The following is a 21,748-nucleotide window of genomic DNA, read 5'->3' as shown; positions in this document are numbered from 1 at the left end:
GTGATTGCTGGCCCCCCTGTGTATGTTGAGGTGCTTACTGTTCCTCATACAACAGGGAAATAAGAGCTGCAAGCAATGAGTATAGAAATCTATCTTGTCCTACGTGAAAATAGAGGGAAAAGGGATAAGAGAAGGGGGGTGGTGGTGATAGAAAGGAAGGCAGATTGGGAGAAGGGGTTATCAGAATACATGCCATCTTGGGGTGGATGAAGGGGATAGGTGGGGAAAAATTTTGAAATGCAAAATCTTGTGGAAGTGAATGTTGAAAACTAAGACTAAATTAATTAATTTTTTAAAAAATCAGACCTAGGAAGAAAGTATAGACTCTCTAGTTCAACCCAATATATAGTAGAGTGTCTACCATTGCTCTTAAGTCAGGGAAAGGAAGGAAACATGCATTTATCAAATTTCTACTCTTTTCCATGCACAATGCTAAGAACTTTACAAATATTATGTCATTTGATCCTCATAAAAAACCTGGAAGGTAGGTGATATTATTATTCTTCCTTTACAGTTGAGAAAACTGAGGCAGACTGAGGATAAGTGATTGCTCAAGCTCACACAGCTAGTAATTTAGTGGGCTAGATTTGAATTCAGGTCTTGTCTCCACGCCCAGTTCTAGACCTCCTTCACAAACTAGATGTCACAGATACATACACACACACACACACACACACACACACACACGCACATATATATATGCCCATATTAGCAAACCTAGACACAAAGGATGGAAGTCTAGTGGAAGGGGGCAAAAATGAAGGAGTCTATGAAACACAAACAGCCTAGGTAAGATTCTAGGAACACACATGAACACAAGTAGGAGGAAGACTGAATAGAGGCATGCACACCAAATGGAAAGACCAGGAGCACAATCACAAGAGCAAGACTGGGAGAAGAGGATAAACACAAGGCAGAAGGAAGAAATGCATATTTACCCTCTAGATGGGGGGTTGTGAGAGAGGAAGAGGTAAGTCACCTACACCCCTAGGTACACACAGATTGAACAGAAGTTGGGAGTTATGTGAGAGCATGGCAAGTGAATTTGGCTGTCCAAGGACAGTGACCATCTATAGCAGCTTACATAAGAGGGTGGAGGTCTGCTTAGGACTTGCATGAAGCAGTAGATCTCCTGACAGCATGATATAATTCAGCAGGTGGAGCCTATGGCCCCAACATAAGGCAACCTTCCAGACTTCTGTGAGCTCAGGACACCTACGCTCCTTTGAAATCTTTTCATTTCAGTCTCAGCTGGAGGTAAAGAAGTCTGATCATAAGGCCTCTTGGCATAGTTCTGCTGCTCTCCCTGGCTTTGTGCTTCTTGGGTAAGTTTCTACTTGGGCACAGTATCCTTTCTTTGGGGGTAGTAGCCCTCAGACAGTGCTTCATTTACAGTCCAATTTGACTCTAGCTGCCCCCTCATGGGAGTTTTTGCTGCATTTAGAGAGCTCGTGAGGCTAGAACATTTCTCCACAACCGTGTTGGGTGAGAGGGAACAAGAGGTTTCCTAGCCCTGTTTTACAAAGGAAAAAATAGATTCCAGATAGGTGAATTGGAAACACAAATAATAGGTGGCCAACCTGACCTCTAAACCTAGGTCTCTCCTGGTTATATATAGGACCCAGAATACAGACCGTACCCATGAGGACCTGGGTGTGGGATATGGAGAAAAGATATTCCTAATGATATAAAACACAGGATTCCCATACTAGACAGGAGGTTGGATGAGAATTTTGACTTTTTTTTATGGAAAAAGAAAGTACAGCAAGGAGATAGAGGCAGAGACAAAGGCAGAGACAGAAAGGCTGAGAGACATGCAGAGACAGAGATAACAAATGATAAGGGCCAGTCTTGGATTCAGGAAAACCTGATTTCAAATTCTGCCACAGACACTAAAATGGGGATAATAATAATAATGCCTAACTTACAAAGATGTCATGAAGATATAATTGAAATAAATATGTAAAGAGATTAAATCCTAGCTATTGCATGGTATTATTATTGTTTTCATGATTTCATTTGATCCTAAAAACTTATGTGTGTTAGGAATTGTTGCATTTATTTTACACAGGAGAAAGTGGAGCTAAGTGAATCTCTCAGAGTCATAGAGCTGGTGACTGGTCAGGATGTAGACCCAGATCTCCTGATCTCCAAAGGAATACTCTTGCATCCACAGTCTGTTACTTGGGTTGTTCAGGACATATTCAAGAATGAGATGAAATGATGTGAAAAGAGCTCTCAACTTAAGGTTTGGATTCCTGACTTGAAAGCTTAGCTCTGAAATCTTCAGGTTCTACTTTTCTAATTTTTATAGATGTGTAAATGGTGGTACAAGGAAATTATGCCATTTGCCCAGGTACTACATGTCTGAGATGGGATTTGAATCTAGATATTCATGACTGCTAGAATGTAAGGACACTCTCTAACACTGTAAGTTTCAGAGCAGAGAAGTTCCTGTACGGGTTGAGGGATTACACTTAATGAGAGTTCCCTTCACAGATGAAATCACAAGCCTAAAGCCCAACCCACAAAACAAATTTATAGGACATGGAATGCATTCTCACTCTCAGGACAAGAATCCCTTCTGTAGATATCCCAGGAAGAAATTAGCCAAATCCTGCATGAAAAATGCTCATAAGAAGTTCATTGCTTCCCAATGTTGTCCATTCCATTTTTTGGGCACATATCCTTTTTAGACAGCTCTTATAGTCAGTCCAAACAGTTACACTGAATCTCACACCCTACTCCATACTTCTCTCTGGGACCAAACCAAAGAAATCTCATACCTTACTGACAGGACAATATATGATCATCAAGAATTAGCACAACTTCATCAACAATAGGACATGCCTAACATGCATCCCATTTTTATTTTTTTATTTTTTTTAATTTTTTTTATTTTTTTTTCCTGGAGATTTTTTTTTAATTTATTTAACTTTTAACATTCATTTTCACAAAATTTTGGGTTCCACAATTTCTCCCCTTTTGTCCCATCCCCTCACCCCAAAACACCGAGCGTTCTAATTGCCGCTGTCTGCCAATCTGCCCTCCCTCCCTCCCCACCCCTTCCCTTTGGAAGGCAAGCAATTCCATATAGGCCAGATCTGTGTAGTTTTGCAAATGACTTCCATAATAGTAGTGTTGTGTAAGAACTAATTATATTTCCCTCCATCCTATCCTGTCCCCCATTACTTCTGTTCTCTCTTTTGATCCTGTTCCTCCCCATGAGTGTTGACCTCAAATTGCTCCCTCCTCCCCATGCTCTCCCTTCCATCATCCCCCCCACCCTGCTTATCCCCTTATCCCCCACTTTCCTGTATTGTAAGCTAGGTTTTCATACCAAAATGATTGTGCATTTTATTCCTTCCTTTAGTGGAATGTGATGGGAGTAAACTTCATGTTTTTCTCTCACCTCCCCTCTTTTTCCCTTCACTAAAAAGTCTTTTGCTTGCCTCTTTTATGAGAGATAATTGGCCCCATTCCATTTCTCCCTTTCTCCTCCCAATATATTTCTCTCTCATTGCTTGATTTCATGGGTTTTTTTTAAAGATATGATCCCCTCCTCTTCAGTTCACTCTGTGCACTCTGTCTCTATGTGTGTGTGCATGTGTGTGTGTTATCCCACCCTGTACCCAGATGCTGAATAGTTTCAAGAGTTACAAATATTGTCTTTCCATGTAGGAATGTAAACAGTTCAACTTTTGTAAAGTCTCTTATGACTTCTCTTTGCTATTTACTTTTTCATGCTTTTCTTCATTCTTGTGTTTGAAAGTCAAATTTTCTTTTCAGCTCTGGTCTTTTCATCAAGAATGCTTGAAAGTCCTCTAATTCATTGAAAGACCAATTTTTCCCCTGAAGTATTATATTCAGTTTTGCTGGGTAGGTGATTCTTGCTTTTAGTCCTAGTTCCTTTGCCTTCTGGAATATCCTATTCCATGCCCTTCGTTCCCTTAATGTGGAAGCTGCTAGAACTTGTGTTATCCTGATTGTATTTCCACAATACTTGAATTGTTTCTTTCTACCTCCTTGCAATATTTTCTCCTTGATCTGGGAACTCTGGAATTTGGCCCCAATGTTCCTAGCAGTTTCTCTTTTTGGATCTCTTTCAGGCGGTGATCTGTGGATTCCTTGAATAATTATTTTGCCCTCTGGTTCTAGAATCTCAGGGCAGTTTTCCTTGATAATTTCATGAAAGATGATGTCTAGGCTCTTTTTTTGATCCTGGCTTTCAGGTAGGCCCATAATTTTTAAATTGTCTCTCCTCGATCTATTCTCCAGGTCAGTTGTTTTTCCAATGAGATATTTCATATTATCTTCCATTTTTTCATTCTTTTGGTTTTGTTTTGTGATTTCTTGCTTTCTCATAAAGTCATTAGCCTCCATCTGTTCCATTCTAATTTTGAAAGAACTGTTTTCTTCAGTGAGCTTTTGAATGTCCTTTTCCATTTGGCTAATTCTGCTTTTGAAAGCATTCTTTTCCTCATTAGCTTCTTGAACTTCTTTTGCCAATTGAGTTAGCCTATTTTTCAAGGTGTTATTTTCTTCAGCATTTTTTTGGGTCTCCTTTAGCAGGGAGCTGATCTGCTGTTCATGCTTTGACTGCATGTCTCTCATTTCTCTTCCCAGCTTTTCCTCCACCTCTCTAACTTGATTTTCTATGAGCCCTTCTATGGCCTGAGCCCATTGAGTGGGCTGGGATATAGAGGCCTTGACTTCTGTGTCTTTGCCTGATGGTAAGCATTGTTCTTCCTCATCAGAAAGGAAGGGAGGAAATGCCTGTTCCCCAAGAAAGTAACCTTCTATAGTCTTATTTCTTTTCCCTTTTCTGGGCATTTTCCCAGCCAGTGATTTCACTTCTGAATATTCTCTTCACACCCACTTCGCCTCCGGATCCTCCCAGCCAGCGCTTGGGGTTTGAGATTCAAATGCTGCTTGTCAGCCTCAGGGCTTTTGGCGGGGGCAGGGCTGCTATTCAGTGTGTGTTTAAGTTCAGGTGCTCAGGTCGAGGCAGGGCCGCCTCACGGGCTCAGTTCCCTCAGGGGGTTTATGCAGAGATCTTCAACAATGGATCTGGGCTCTTGCCTGCTTGGGGAGCCCAGGTCTGCTCCTGTCTCCACTGTTGCCTCCCGAGGGGGCCTGAGTTATGGGGGCACCCCACTCCCTTCTCGACCCACCAAAGAGACCCTCTCACTGACCCCTGTCACCTGTGGGTGGAGGGACCCGCGTGGCCGCTGGAGATTCCATCCCTGAAGCCTGTTTGGATCTTTTCCTTTCGGTGCCACGGCCGTGACAGGGCTGTACTCAGCTTCCAGTCCTGGCGCCCAGTCCGCAGCACGAAGGACCCTCCACGAGAGGTTTGCAGGTCTCTCTGGAACAGATATCTCCCTCGCTCCAGTGTTCTGTGGCCTCTGGGTGCAGAATTCGCTGTGAGTTACTTCTTTGTAGATGTTCTATGGGTTGTGGGTTCGGAGCGATGTGTATGTGCTTCTTTCTACTCCACCATCTTGGCTCCGCCCCCACATGCATCCCATTTTTAATAGGAGAGTTAACCTGGGGAAGTCAGTAAACTACTAAAAATATAGACTGCCTTAGATTCTTGGGAAATGTTTGACAAAGGATCTCACGCTATTCTTCTGGACAAGGCAGGAAGTCACAAGCCACAAACAGTAGGAGGAAGTGGCTTTCTTTAAGAGAGCCAAAAAAATTCACATGATCATAGATTTAGAGCTGGAAGAGACCTTGGAGATCTTGGATCCAAAGCATTCATTTTACAAATGAGGAAAGGAAAGGGCACTTGGATAGGGAGTCTAAATGACCTGTTACCCATGGCAAATGCCAAAGCCACAATTTCAAGATGGTTGAATCCAAATCCATCATACTTCCCATTGCATCAGGATACAACAGGCATTGTTGCTTGAATAGCAACTCACTTGGAAAGAGATCCCTAATGGGGGACTCTAGGAAACTGAGCTTTATCTTCACTGGTTGAAAATTCATCAGTGAGTTTGACAGAGGCAAATATGGCATCCTTGTTAAATTTTCAAATGAGAACAAAGCTTGCAAGCTTGCGGGGAGAGCAAGCACACACTGAGGTAAACGATTTAAAATGTTACACTATTGTTACAGGTTACAATATTGGGTCAAATTGAATTAGAAAAAATGTTAAGAAGCATATAAGTAAAAATGTTCACTTGGGTCCAAAAAGACCACCTCACAAGTGCAAGAGGAGAATGTGACTTGCCTACTATGGTTCACCTTTAAAAGTGGTAAGGGTCTTAGCACAATATGAATTAACTGTCTTGTATGGTAGTCCAAACAACTTAATGATTCCATAGGCTTCATTCACAGAAGAATGTGTTCAATCTAGGGAAGTTATAACTCCATTATACTCTGCCCTCTGTTCAGACAACATAGACAGTATTGCATTCAGATTTTGGGTGGCCCACAAAAATGTAGAGAATGTGAAAGAGAGTAAATATATAATGAGTGCTTTGTCCATGCCCTGCTTAATTCACCTTTCATTCATCACTATTATGCCCATCATGTAATCTGTTGGGTGGGTTACCACAGCACACTCTCTCCTCTTTCTCATGTGACCTATGGCAACTAAACAGTGTTACAATTTTACATGGAAAGTGAGCAGCTACGAACTTGTCTCCTGAGGTTTAACCTATTTTAATTTTGGCCTATATCTGCCACCATGATCTGCAGGTCTGCAGTGCCAGATACCATTTAAGGAGGAACATTGATAAGTTGGGGAAAGTACAAAGAAAATAGCCTAAGATAGTGAAAAACTTTCATATTATGACATATGAGGATTCTTGAATTGAACTGAGTATGTTTAGCCTGGAGAAGACAAGATTTAGGAAGGATGTGATAGGTGTCTTCAAGAATTTGAAAGGTTAAGAGGTATAAGGATTAGCCTTCTCCTGCTTGGTCCAAGAATGTAGAATTATGAGGAATGGGTAGGAGTTACAAAGAGGAAAATGCTTGATTTTGGGGGAAATTCCCTAAAATTTAGTGATCTAACAATGAAACAGATTGCTGCTGGAAGTAGCTCCTTCCATCCATTGATATCCTGCACTTCTCTCACCCACTGAAGGTGTTCAAAAAGTCTGAAGACTAGTTGTTAGGTATTTTCTGGGGCCTATTCTTCTTCAAGTTCTGATTTGACCAGATAGCATCCGAGATTTCTTTCAAGTTAAACATCTCTTGATTGTGTCACTAAAATGTCTTTTCTTCTCCAGGTTAAACATCAACATTTTCTTTAACTAAATCCTCATATGGCCTCACATCCACATTCCTTCCCACAATTCTAGTATTGAATAGATATCCAAGTTTGACATTCTAACATTAAACAAGGCAGTTCTTTAGAATCTCCATTCTAAGATCCAGTGATTTTAGAATTCTAAGATTCCTTGATTTGAGAATTCAAGAATGTTCTCTTTCTAGGAAGTTGTGTAATTGAATGCCGCTTTTCGTAGTGGCTGTCCTAGAAACAGGCTTGGTCATGCCTATGTGATCTATATCTGTCTAAAAACCTTGTGGCACAACCAAGAACCATAACTATAAATAAAAAATAAGAATATTTAGGCATGATGAAAGGAAAAATTTCATAGCAAGGAGAGCTATCTAATAGTGGAATGACCTGTCTCAAGATGTGGTGGGTTTCCCTCCCTGGAGATTGTCAAATAGTAGCTGGACGACCATTTTTCATGTATGTTAATATATATATATATATATATATGTATACATTTTCTTTCTTATATGGAAGGTGGAATGGATGTCTGCTGAGGTTCCTTTCTTAAATTCTGTGATTCTCTGCCTACAAAGCTACCTAAGTCTCCCTCTACCTTAAAAAGAAAAAACCTGCTCCAGATCATTCCCACTTTTGGTCTTTTCTTCTCTTTCCCTGTCAAACTCCTTGAAAAAGCTGTTTCTTTCCTCTCTCTCTGCTAAACTCTCTGTAATCTGATTTCTGACCTAATTACTGAAATGAAATTGTTTTCTCTGAAGTTATCTAAGGTAACCTACTTGTCATATCTATTAGCTTTTCCTTAATCCTCATCCTTCTTACACTGTGTAGCATAAAAATGTGTTAACCACCCATTTTTCTCTGTATTTTTATGGCATTGAGCTCTCTTAGTTCTCTTCTTACCATCTAACTGCTCCTTGTTCTCCTTTGTTAAATCACCATCATTGACATACCCACCAACTCTGGGCTTATCCTCAAGTCCTTGATATTGGGCTTCTTCTCATTTCTCACTATACTCTATCATATGGTCACCTCTCCAGTCATCATAAGTTCAATTATCAACTCTAATTAGAGGACTATTACATCTATATATCTAGACTTGACTCTCTTTCTCTCAAACTCCAGTTATGTATCACCAACTACCTATTGTTTATTTTCAAAATGGATATCCCAGATATTCAGTATGTCCAAATAAAGTATTTTTCCACACAAACACGTCACCCTCCCAAATATCCCTATTATTGTCCAAAAAAACATTACCATCTTAAAGCATTTGTTTTAACCATTTTATCACGTGAATTCACAACCTTAGTTCAGTATTCAATTTTCCAGTTATACTAGCCCTATGCATCCAGTACCAGACTTTGCCATTTCTACTTCCATAACATCAGCTGTATAAGATCCTGAATTGTCCCACCTCTGGAATCATGCCTCTCTCCCTCCTCCCAAGCAGTAGCACAGTTTGATAACAAAGGAAGAGGTCAAAGAGCTTCAGATGCATTACAGGTGGTACTTTGATCATTTGGGTTACTTACATTATGGGGAGTATGATGAATCCTGCCAAGAGTTAACTATTTTTGACCTGGGGCAAAGGAAGTGGATATTTTGGATTTCTGCTTAATAATGAGTTCATTTCCAAGCTTGGACATTAGGCCAGTGTTGATGGTTAAATGTCAAAACATAATATTGTGCCCTGGTCATGTGCTGGACCTGAACAGGTCACTGTGTCTGTATTATAGTTTTCATCAGTCACAATATCTAAATTATGACTCAGGGTCCAAATTACGATTCAGTATCTAAGTTATGATTCTTAACAGGTCACCATGTCTGGACTTCCACCTTTCGCAGAGTTTAAGTTAGTGGCTTTTTCTCTCTAAATGTGTATTATTGTTGAAGAGAGAGATGGGAGAGATGACAGAACTGTTTCAAATTTCAAAGAATTCGCAACTAGTAGGTAGGAGACTCCACCTTTAAACTTAAGTCTCTCAGGATTACAGGACCCAGAATACATGCTGGACCTCTGAGGACCTGGGTCTGGAATATAGAGAAAAGATATTGACAGGGATATCATAGGCAGGATTTCTATACTTGACAGGAGGTTAGATGAGAACTTTAACTTAAGTTTATCAATAAAGAAAGTGAGACAGAGATATAGAAGTAGATACAACTATGTGGCACCCTTGGATTCAAGAAGATTATTTAATTATAAAGACGATTTTGATAATTTAAAAAAAGAAAGTTTGGGATGACTCTCAGGTTGTAAATCTAGTTACCTCAAGGTACAATACTGACCTTGATAGAAACAGGGACAGTAGGAGGGAAGGTAGGTTTGCGAGTGAATGTCATGAGTTTTCGTTTTGGACATGCTGAAATAGAGGATGCCTTTGGGACATCCAGGATGAGGTGTCCAGTGGACAATTCATGATGTAGAATCTGGAAAGATATGATACCTGGCTATATAGCTTTCTGAGTCATCTGCAAAGATGTTGAACCAAGAGGAGCTGATCAAGTGACTGACAGAATATTGAGAGAGAAGAGAGTTCAGGACAAAGTCCATGCAAAGGATTCACAGAATATTTCTGATGAGGCAACAAAGCAGATTGTAATGGAGCTGTCAAAAAGGAAGGAGGAACGTCAGGAGAGAGTAATGCCATGGAATCCCAGAGAGGAGAGAATGCCTAGGATATTAGAATGGTCAACAAGTTTAGAAGTTTCAGGAAGACATCAAAATGGATAAAGACAGGAAAAAAGAAAAAAAAAACAAACATTGAATTTAGCAGCCAGAAGATTATTAGTAACCTGTGAGAGAATGGTGATTATCTAAACATACCAAGCACCTTCTTATTTTAATGATAACTCATTTTCCTTTGCTTGAAATATCCTGCCTTCCTATGTCTACCTGTCAAAATACCAGTTTCAAAACCACATTCCTCCAAGAAGTCTTGGTCTTTACCACACTGCTTATCAGATTTTGCATTGCCTTATATTTATTTGTATTTCTGCATTTTCTCATGGGAAGTCTTTTCTGTTGTTTGTCTTTGTACCCCTCTCCACATTCTCCAGCATTATAGCATCCCAATAAATCTTGATTAAATTAAAAGAATACAGAATATAGGAAGTAGAACACAGACTGTTAGAGCTGAAAGTGACCTTCAAACATGAAACATGAAGTTAGAGACCTGCAAGGGAACCCTTAGATTATCTAATTTAGGGGGGCGGAGCCAAGATGGCGAAGTGGAAAGACGCACATACACATACCTCCGAACCCACAAACCACAGAACGGCAGAGGGGACTAACCCAGGGCGAATTCTGCACCCAGAGACCACGGGATATTGGAGTGAGGGAGATTTCTGTTCCAGAGAGTCCTGCAAACCTCTCGCGGGGGGACCTTCGCGCTGGGGACTGGGCGCTGGGGCGGGAAGAGGAGATCAGCCCTGCCGCGGCAGCGACACCATGGGAAAGAGATCCAGCAGCCACGCGGGTCCCCCCACCCACAGAGGGACCTGCAAACCTCTCGCAAAAGGTCCGTTGCGCTGCAGACACGGTGCCCAGCCCGGACCTGCGGCGGCCACGGAGGCCGCGGCTCCGAGAGACAAAGTTCTGAGAGGGATCCAGAGGCGGGATCTTCAGCAGCTGCACGGGGCCCCCCACCAACAGGTGACTGACGGGGGTAGGTGAGAGAGTCTCTTTGGTGGGTTGAGAGGGGAGCGAGGTGCCCCCATAGCTCGGGCCCCCCGGGAGTTGGGGGCTGAGAGGCGGCTGCGGACAGGGGCTCCCCAAACGAGTGAGAGCCTGGATCCATTGTGGAAGGTCTGTGCATAAACCCCCTGAGGGAATTGAGCCAGAGAGGCGGCCCTGCCCCTGACCTCAGCACCTGAGACTAATTTAACACTGAATAACAGCCCTGCCCCCGCCAAAAATCCTAAGGCGGGAAGCAGCATTTGAATCTCAGTCCCCAAACGCTGGCTGGGAGGACCAGGAGGCGAGGTGGGTGTGAGGAGAACATTCAGAGGTCAGGCCACTAGGGGGAGACAATGCCAAGAAAAGGGAAAAGAAATAAAACTATTGAAGGGTACTTTATCAGAGAAAAATCACTTCTTCCCTTCCTTTCTGATGGGGAGGAACAAGGCTTGCCATCAGGCAAAGACACAGAAATCGAGGACTCTGTGCCCCAGCCCACCCAATGGGCTCGGGCCATGGAAGAGCTCAAGAGGAATTTTGAAAATCAAGTTAGAGAGGTGGAGGAAAGACTGGGAAGGGAAATGAGAGGGATAAGGGAGAAGCATGAAAAACAGATCAGCTCCCTGCTAAAGGAGAACCAAAAAAATCTTGAAGAAATTGGCACCTTGAGAACTAGCCTAACTCAGCTGGCAAGGGAGGTGCAAGGGGCCAATGAGGAGAAGAATGCTTTCAAAAGCAGAATTAACCAAATGGAAAAGGAGATTCAAAAGCTTACTGAAGAAAATAGATCTCTCAAATCTGGAATGGTACAGATGGAAGCTTTGGACTTTTCAAGAAAGACAGATATCTCAGAACATACCGTGCAGATTCGAAAAATGGAAGATAATGTGAAATATCTTATTGGAAAAGCAACTGACCTGGAAAATAGAATCAGGAGAGACAATGTAAAAATTCTGGGTCTACCTGAAAACCATGATCAAAAGAAGAGCCTAGACATCATCCTCCACGAAATTATCAAGGAAAACTGCCCCGAGATTCTAGAACCAGAAGGCAAAATAAATATTCAAGGAATCCGCAGAACACCGCATGAAAGAGATCCAAAAAGAGAAACTCCTAGGAGCATTGTGGCCAAATTCCAGAATTCCCAGGTGAAGGAGAAAATATTGCAAGCAGCTAGAAAGAAACAATTCAAGTATTGTGGAAATACAATCAGGATAGTACAAGATCTGGCACCTTCTACATTGAGGGATAGAAGGGAATGGAATAGGATATTCCAGAAGTCAAAGGAACTAGGACTGAAGCCAAGAATCACCTACCCAGCAAAACTGAGTATAATACTTCAGGAGAAAAAATGGTCTTTCAGTGAAATAGAAGACTTTCAAATTTTCCTGATGAAAAGACCAGAGCTGGAAAGAAAATTTGACTTCCTAACACAAGAATGAAGAGAACCATAAAAAGGAGAACAGCGGAGAGAAATCATAAGGGACTTACTAAAGTTGAACTGTTTACATTCCTACATAGAAAGACAATATTTATAACTCTTGAAACATTTCAGTATCTGAGCACTGGGTGGGAGTACACACACACACACATGCACACACACACACATACATAGAGACAGAGTACACAGAGTGAATTGAAGAGGATGGGATCATATACTAAAAAAAAAAAATGAAATCAAGCAGTGAGAGAGAAATATTGGGAGGAGAAAGGGAGAAGTTATATGGGGCAAATTATCTCTCCTAAAAGAGGCAAGCAAAAGACTTATTAGTGGTGGGATAAAGAGGGGAGGCAAGAGAAAAACATGAGGTCTACTCTCATCACATTCCACTAAAGGAAAGAATATAATGCACACTCATTCTGATAGGAAAACCTATCTCATAATACAGGAGAGTGGGGGACAGGGGCACAAGCAGGAAGGGAGGGAGGATAGAGGGGAGGGCATGGGGAGGAGAATGCAATACGAGGTCGACACTCATTGGGAGGGAAAGGACCATAAGGAAATAGAAGTAATGGGGGACAGGACAGGATGGAGGGAAATATAGTTAGTCTTATACAACACAACTAGTATGGAAATCATTTGCAAAACTAAACAGATATGGCCTATATTGAACTGCCTGTCTTCCAAGGGGAAGGGGTAGAGAGGGAGGGAGCTAAAGAAGTTGGAACTCAAAGTGTTAGGACCAAATGTAATGTTCTTACCACTGGGTAACAAGAAACACAGGTTAAGGGGTCAAGAAAGCTATCCGGCCCTACAGGACAAAAGAGAAGATGGAGACAAGGGCAGGGAGGGAGGATAGAGGAGAGAGCAGATAGGTCACAGGGGCAATTAGAAAACTTGGGTCTGGGAGGGGAGGGGGAAAAAAGGGGAGAAAATTTGTAACCCAAAATTAAAAGTTTAATAAAAAAAAAAAAAGATTATCTAATTTAACTGAATGGAAAGTGAAGTGCAATGACTAAAATAGACTGGTCAAAGGTCACACAGTGATTGAGTAGCACAGTAAAGACTAAGCCCCAGGTGTGCTGATTCCCAGAGCCAAGGATTTGTAAATGAAATAATGGATGGAAAAAACACCTGTATCTTTGTTCAGCTGACTGGAATTTTATCTAATTCTGCCTCATTTCTTGGAACTGGGATTTGTGGGAAGACCAGTGTGATGGCATCCAGTAGGCTCCACAAACACAGACACAGGAGAGGCTGGGGCTGTAATCCAGACTCATCTGATTCCCTTATTCTCCCTCCCTCATCCTCAAAGTATCTAACAGACAAGGCAAACCTAACCTTTGAAAAATTTCTTTCCTAGATACTGCACAAGCTGGAAATGAAGGCCCAGAGGTAAGAAAAGCTTCCACTTCATCATTTTAACACATTTCCCATGCCATGGTGAAGAGACCATTGATTCCTGCAGTCCACTCAGCTTTCAGCACCCAATGACCTTCAGCAAAAGAATGGCACCATGCTTTTACCCTAGATCAAAAGTTACTTCCTCTTTCTGGAGCTCAGCTTCCTTCACAGTTAAATGAAGAAAAGGGACAAAGAGATCTGATATACATTCTGAGGTCCATTCCAGCTCTGACATTTTGTGTTCTCTGCTGACATTTCATATCCTGTGTTCTGGTCTCCTTTCCAACTCTATCTGCTGTGCTCTACATTCTAACATTTTGTGTTCTGAGGTCCCTTCTAGCTCCGACATTCTGTATGTTCCTTTCAGCACTTAACATATTGTGCTCTATGTGCTCTAATATTCATTGTTGTACATTCTCCCTTCTAGTTCTGTTTCACTGCCCTCTATGCTTGATATTCTGTGTTGTATGTTCTAAGCAAACTTCTAGCTCTAACGTTCTGTGTTCTTCATTCTGAAGTCCCTTATGACGTTCCTTACGAAGTCCCTTATGAACACAGTGCTCAGTGTTCTATGCTATTTGTTCTGAGGTCTCTTTTAGCTCTCCTGTTGTCACAACAACATTGACATACTATGTAATGAAGCAAATGGCATTTTATGTAATGAAGTGAACTTCATTGATTGTTTTCTTTTGCTTATCAATGATTATTTCAGTGTATTTTATGGTTGTTCAAATCTGGTTGTTACAAAATTAAACAGAAATAGACAGGAAAGATTCCCTAAAAGTGATAGGGGTGCTCATTCTATAGGATCCAGAACATTTCCTGGGTACATTTCTCTGTATTAGTGTAAGTAATGAACACCAGACTTCTCTCCACCAACATTTCTATCCCATGATCACTTCCCTGTTGCATATCATACCCTTCTGTGTGGGTGATCATGAGATAGCTTCTACTCACAGTTCCCATTTCTGTAGTGTTTTGCATTTTGCAATGTGATTGGCACATATTCTCTCATTTGAACCTCACTAAAGTCTTTTAAGAGAGGGAAAGCAAGGGTTATTTTTCCCACTTTACAGAAAAGGAAACTGAGGCCCAAACAGATAGAGTTATTGAATATTAGTTGGAAAGAACATGAGAATCCACTTGGTCCAACCTTTTGATTAAAGATAGGGAACTATAGCCCTGGGAAGTTATGCTAATATGATTCTAAATTACATTAAGAGAGGCATCATGTACAGAATAAAAGAAATGATATTTCTAAGATCTCCTGCAGTTAGACCACATCTACAGTATTTATTATATTCCATTATGGGCAACGTGTATTAGAAAGAGTATTGATAAACTGCAGCAAAAACAAAAAGGATGAGTAAGACTGGTGATGGGACAGAAGAGTTGACCCTATGAAGATCATTTTTAAAAACTGTGAAGTGTTAGCCTGAGGAAGAGTAGATTTGTTTTAACCTCATGTTGCAAATCAATTTAATGATATAAGTTTCACCTTAAAAAATAAAAAGTTCTCCCCAACCCAGTGCCAAAAGGGCTTGGGTCAACCTCCACTCCCCCAAAGGACTGCATTTTGCTGGCAGATCAAAGCTGCTGGCATCCCCCAATCCCTCATGGAGGGTGATGGGAAGGGAGAGTTGTCTCAGAGCCCCAAGAAATTGGATCACAGGCAGTCACAAAGGTCACTGAAAGTCAGCATTTTTCTTTCCACCCAAGTGGGATGATAGTTTCTCAATACCTGTCCAGTGGAACTTAACTTGAGAGATGTGAGCAGTTTCTCACAAATGTGGTTGGTAAGAGGAGTTGAGTGGAGATGGAGTGAACTGGGGCCTCCTACTGGGTAGTGCCCCCTCCTGTTTCCCTCCACAGGTAGGGCTGTTACATCAGAAAGGATGAGATCAAAGAATGGGGTTGAGTGTATTTAAAAGAAATATGACTGCTGAAGGGTGTCACGTAGAGAGGGATTCACCAAATTTTGCTAATCCCCAGGAAGTACAAGTAAGATTAATGATAGATATGTACAAAGGGGCAGATTTTTGGCTCAATCTAAGAGAGGAAATTTGTTAATTAAAACTGTCCTAAAGTGAAATAAGTCTGCCTCAGGAGGTAGAGGGTTCTCCATCAATGGAATTATTTCAGTAGAGTGTGGACAATCCCTTCTGAGATGTTGTTGCAGAGCTTTCCTTTTTGAAATTATTGGACTGTTTCTCTTCTGAGATTCCTTAACACTCTGGGATTCCATCATTCTGCCAAGTGACTTGACCAGGGTCACAGGGTCAGACTGAGACATAAACTGAAGTCATTTTATTCTTCATACAGACACAATAATTCAATTCAACAAGCATTTATAAATGTTTTTCTGTGTCAGCTAAGAAGAAATATGACATATGGACAGAGAGCAGAACTTTGAGCTAACAAGACCTGGATGAGAGCACTGTATCTGACCCCTATTGTTCATGTGACTCGGAATAAATTACTTAACCTTGAGGTAACCCCAGTAAAATGAGATTATAATTAACTGCTACAGAACAGTTAGAAATCTGGAAGGATAAAGGGTGCTTCCTCACCAAGAATTCCATGTACCAGTGAAATTACAAGTCCCTCCCACCCAAGCCCCTTAAAAAGGGGTCAGGCCCTGTGCTAGGCCATGGGGATATAAAGATGAAAATAAGAACACTCCTCACCCTCAAAAGAGTTTATATTCTACCTTACACAGATAAGTACCTCCAGAATCCATTCAAAGTGAATGCAAAGTAATTTCAGGAAGAAAAGGTACACTAGTAAGGAGAGGTCATGCAAAGTCTCATGTGGAAGATACTATTTGAGTTGACCCATGAAGGGATAGAAGAATGCCAAACAGGGTAAGAAAGGAGAACATTTCACACCCTGGGAGCAGCCTTTGTAAAGTTTTGGAGGTTGTAGGAAAGGAAATTTAGAGCCTTGGAAACACCAGGTAGACCAGTTGGGAGGTTTTACTTAACAGGAAAGAACCCATAGGCTAGAAGCTATACTGATCTAACCCTGGCAGTCATCTCTTGTCACAGAAGCTGCACAACAGATTCTTAATGGAATCCTTGTGTGAATGGATGGTCTTTCCTAAAGGAATTTATAAGCATAATAGAGGTATTCAAGTCAAAGTTGAATGAATTTGGGCAGGTACACTGGACAGTGGAATCCAGTGCGTTTACAGCTAAAATTTCATCTTTAACAGGAAGCCTCTCACAATCCTCCTTAATTCTAGTGCCTTTCCTCTGTTGATGATTTCCAATTTACCCTAAATGTTGTCTAGGTAATTTGTTGTTGCTTTTGAGTCATTTTCAGTAATATAACTCTTTGTGACCTCTTTTGGGGGTTTTCTAGGCAAAGATACTGGAGTAGCTTTAATTTCCTTCTCCAGCCCATTTTACCAATAAAGAAACTGAGGCAGAGTTAAGTGGGTTGCCCAGGGTTACACAACTAATAAGCATGGGTAGTTGGATTTGAATCCAAGCCTTCCTGACTCCAGTCCTGGCCCTCTATCCACTGTGCCACCTGGATGCACATAATTGTTTCTGTGTTATCACCCCCATTAGACAACTGATGGCAGTCTTGCTATCAAAAAGCAATCTTGTCTCCCTACACCTTGATGGCAGGTATGGTGTTTTACTTTGCTTTGCATCTTCAGTGCTGAGTATGCTGCCTGGAACATCATAGGTGATTAATAACTGTTTATTGACTGACTTACTGAATTCCATCTCTGAAGCTTTGAGTACCTGGTGTCTGTGATATAGTAGGAGAATCAATCTGGTTTATTACTCTTCTAGGCTACCTGTTATCATACCATCCTGGGATGCCCTAAACTCTATAGACCTGTCTGTGGCACTAATGGAATTACTTATAGCAATGAATGTCTGCTGTGTCAGGAAAATAAGTAAGTACCACCATGATTTCTTTAAAGATAACGTTTTGAACCTCAATGAACTCACTTCCCAGTACTTGAGAAGATCTAGCCTAGTTCTTAAGCAAGGGTCTCCACAGTGGCTTCAAACAGCTCAATTGAAAAATTCCATGTGGTCCACGGACTTGGATGGCAAAAAAATTACATCTTTATTTTCACTGTCCTCAAACTGAAATTTCTCATATTCTTAAATTATGAAAGTAGGTAAGAAATTGAAAATGGGTCTGTCAGTTTAGCCAGACTGCCAAACATCTCTCTCTCTCCCCCCACCAAACACTACTCTGACCCCTCTCTCTCTCTCTCTCTCTCTCTCTCTCTCTCTCTCTCTCTCTCTCTCTCTCTCTCTCTCTCTCTCTCTCACACACACACACACACACACAGAGAGAGATTTAAAAAAAAAGACAAAACAAAATGCTGGTCTACTTCAAAATCTTCATTTGGCAGAGACCATGAGAGAGGGGGTGCTTACTTGTGCAAGGCTTCCCTGATAATAAGTTACAGAAATGGGATTCAAGCCTATGTCTTCTAGCAACTAACTCAGTGTTCTTTCTACTATGCAATAATATTCCTAATTACTTACATCTGTCTAGAGTGAACACATTTCATGTTATTAACTGGGTCAAATGGACAGTTAGACAGGAGTGGAGATGACGTAAATTGAATGACCACTACAATGAGGTCAAAGAAGAGTACAGTGGACAGTGAGGAATCTCTCCTAAACAATTCCCTTGAGGAAATTTTACAACATGGAGGGAGAGGGGAAACCATCCTGGTCTTGTAGCCAGTAACTCAGGATCTAGTCCTCAGGCACCTATTCACTTGCTTCATCGTCTTGCATAGGTCATTTCACCTGTGTAAGTTTAGGTTTCTTCTTCTGTCAAATGAAGGATTTGGACCAGATGATCTTTAAGTATCCTTCCCTGAACTCCTATCTACAACTAGAACTTTGTGTTCTACAATCGTCCTGTGAGTATCAGAATGTGTGTTCCCAAGAGAGGATGCTTATGCACAGGTTAAAGGTCTACCAAGGACTATGGCCTGGCCTCCAAGTCAAACTCCGTGAATCTATATTCTGATTCTCCTCTACCACTATATTCTCTGGCCAGTTCTTGGTATATTCCTTTTGTTCAGGGGTTCTCAACACTCTGACTAGGGACACCAGACACATACACTTGAAATAATGAAACAGGAAGGCTAAATAACATGATGCATATTCATAGAGTCATTCTCAGTTAATTTTCCTTCATGCAGTCTTAATCTCTGCCAATCTGACTTACTTACTATTCTCTACACATGAAATTCCACCTCTTCCCTTTATGCCTTTGCATAGGATGTACCCTATGCGTGGTATGCCAACTCTGCACATCTCTGCCTCTGGGACTCCCTAGCTCCATCAAGGCTCTTTTGCAATTATCATTTACTGCATGAAATAAATGATTTTTCTTAATCCTGCCACTTTTTCAGTCATTCTCCCCAATTTCCTTGCCCAAGATCATTAGCAAAAGATAATGCAAATCTTTTTTCCCAATTTTCTCTTTACTAAGGGCAAACCAGGACTCAGATATTTGCTAACTGTGTGTCTCTTGGCAAGTCCCTTATCTCTTTTTGCTTCATTTTTATCATCTGTAAAACGAGCTGGAGAAAGAAGTGGCAAACGACTCCAGTTGTTCATCCTTTGTTCTCAAATGGATCAGGGTACCCGCCAGCCCGAAGTCGAGGGGAAGCTGCATGGCAGTGTCTGTGGCATCGCTCCTGGGAGCCGAGCTGAGCTGAGGTGGATAAGTAGACAGGCGAGGAGGGGCGACCAGGCCACCTAGGGCAGGGTGCACTTCGATGCAGGGCTCGGCTCTGTGCAGTGCACCTGAGGAACTCCAAGGAGAGCAAGCAGCGGGCGGGGACGGCGGCAACTGGTGATGACTGCCCAGGCTGGTCCCCTCCTGTCCTCGGGGCTGCCCCCACCTATGGGACTCGAGGCCTGCCTCGCCTGCCGTGATATGATGCTCGGACTTCACCCTCTGCTATGATCCGCAGAGCCTAGCGGGACCTGGGCACCTTCTACACAGTCCATCCATCCCTCCTCCTCCATCCCTCCCAGCTCCTGACACCAACCCTCCCCCAAAGCCCCGCAGTGACTTCTCTTCCCTCCTCCCTCGCCAGGGTCAGCCACCTCCAACCCGGGCCTTCTCGCTCTCTCCAGTCCGTTCTGCCGCCCGCGCTCCCCGCCTCCCTCCCTCCCTGCATGTGCATCTGAAACCCTGGAGCAGCTCTGGGGCAGCGCACAAAATAGTTACCCACACACCATTGCCGACCAAGAAGGAGCAGGACCAGAGGATCATATATCTGTTGATAGATCCACCGAGTCACACATCCAGCCTACCAAATACCGTAGTGAAAAAATTCCATCCCATCTACTACAGATGAGCAGCCTCACACTGGAAATTATCATTTGTTAAAAGCAATATGGAAGGGAAATTTTGCCAAAGTGAAATTGGCAAGACATGTCCTTACTGGTAGAGAGGTAGCAGTAAAAAGAAGAGATAAACTCAGCCAAATCCTACCAGTCTACAAAAGTTATATCTAGAAATACGAAAAATGAAGATATTGAATCATCATAATATAGCAAAATTATTTCAAGTTATTGAAACAGAGAAGACATTGTACACAGTCATGGAATATGCCAGTGGGGGTGAAGTATTTAATTACTTAGTAGCCCATGGAAGAATGAAGGAGAAAAAGACCACTGCAAAATTTAGACAGATCATGTCTACAATACAGTATTACCATCAAAATTGTATTGTAGACCGTGATCACAAGGGATAGGAGAAAGAAAAGGACTCCATTGCATTGTATAGACCCCCTGTAGAAGAAGATGAAAAGAATCACATAGAGTGAACATAGATGTACTGTGGCGGAAATCCTTCTTCTTGATGCTGATATGAACATTAAAACTGCTGGTTTTAGTAATGAATTTACATCTGGAAACTAATTAAACACATGTATAGAAGTCCTCCGCATGCAGCTCCTGAACTTTTCCAAGGGAAGATATGTGAAGTTCCTGAAGTAGATGTATGGAGTCGTGGCATCATTTTGTATACATGACTCTCTGAATCATTGCTCTTTCATGGTCAGAATGTAAAGGAATTGCAGGAGCAAGTCTTAGGAGGAAAGTGCTATTTTCTTCTATATATCTACAGATTGTGAAAATCTTCTGAAAAAAATTATTTGTCATGAATCCAATAAAAAGAGTAAACTTGGAACAAATAATGAAAGATTGGTGGATGGATGTTGATCATGAAGAAGAACTGAAGCCATATACTGAGCCTGAAACAGATTTCAATGACACAAAAATAGACACAACAATGGGTTAGCTGCTTCTGAAAAGAAAACCACCTGAATTAAAAGGAAATGAATCTTTGTCCAGTGGTAACTTATGTCAGTGATTTTGACTCAGCAGTGACCTAAACAATAGCACTATGCAATTTCCTGCTTATCTGAAGGTACAGAGGAGTATATCAGTAAATCAGAAACAGGCATTTCAGTCATCATGTTGGTCCATCAAACCTGCTGGTGCATCATACACCAAAAGGACTTGGGAAACAGTGCAGAAGATGAGAAAAAAGAGGAGTGGGACAAAGTTGTATCTCATAAACTTTGCACCACCATAGGTGGATCAGAAGCGGAGATGATAGCAAGTCCTCTTGTAGGGCCTGAAATAAAAAATGTCTTCTACCATGCCAAGTTACAATGTTTTGTTTTGTTTTGTTTTCCTGAGAGGGCCAGAAAAAGAAAGAACACACCTACTTGTGAAAGGGCTACAGATCTCTGTTCTGCAATACAGAATGAGAAACAGAGCAGTCTGACAGAAATGTCTGTGAGTACCACATCTTCTGCAGGTTTGGCCAGCACTTTTGCTGCACTATCTACATGGCCTTGACACCAGAAGTCTATGGCTACTTCTGGCTATGGCTGCCCTAGAAAAGTTACATTGCCAACAATCCACGATGGCACTGACTATCCACCAGGTAC

General features: G+C 41.7%; 1 pseudogene; it reads left to right on the top strand.

Moving 5' to 3' along the window:
* The first annotated feature begins 15,717 nt into the window (after positions 1-15,717).
* LOC140518042 (serine/threonine-protein kinase MARK1-like) lies at positions 15,718-21,656 on the top strand (annotated as a pseudogene).
* Positions 21,657-21,748: the final 92 nt, after the last annotated feature.

The sequence above is a fragment of the Notamacropus eugenii genome, chromosome 1 (genome assembly GCF_028372415.1).
Source record: "Notamacropus eugenii isolate mMacEug1 chromosome 1, mMacEug1.pri_v2, whole genome shotgun sequence".
Taxonomy (NCBI): domain Eukaryota; kingdom Metazoa; phylum Chordata; class Mammalia; order Diprotodontia; family Macropodidae; genus Notamacropus; species Notamacropus eugenii.
Note: the sequence above shows the minus strand (reverse complement) of the source record. Positions and strands in the feature narration are given on the sequence as shown.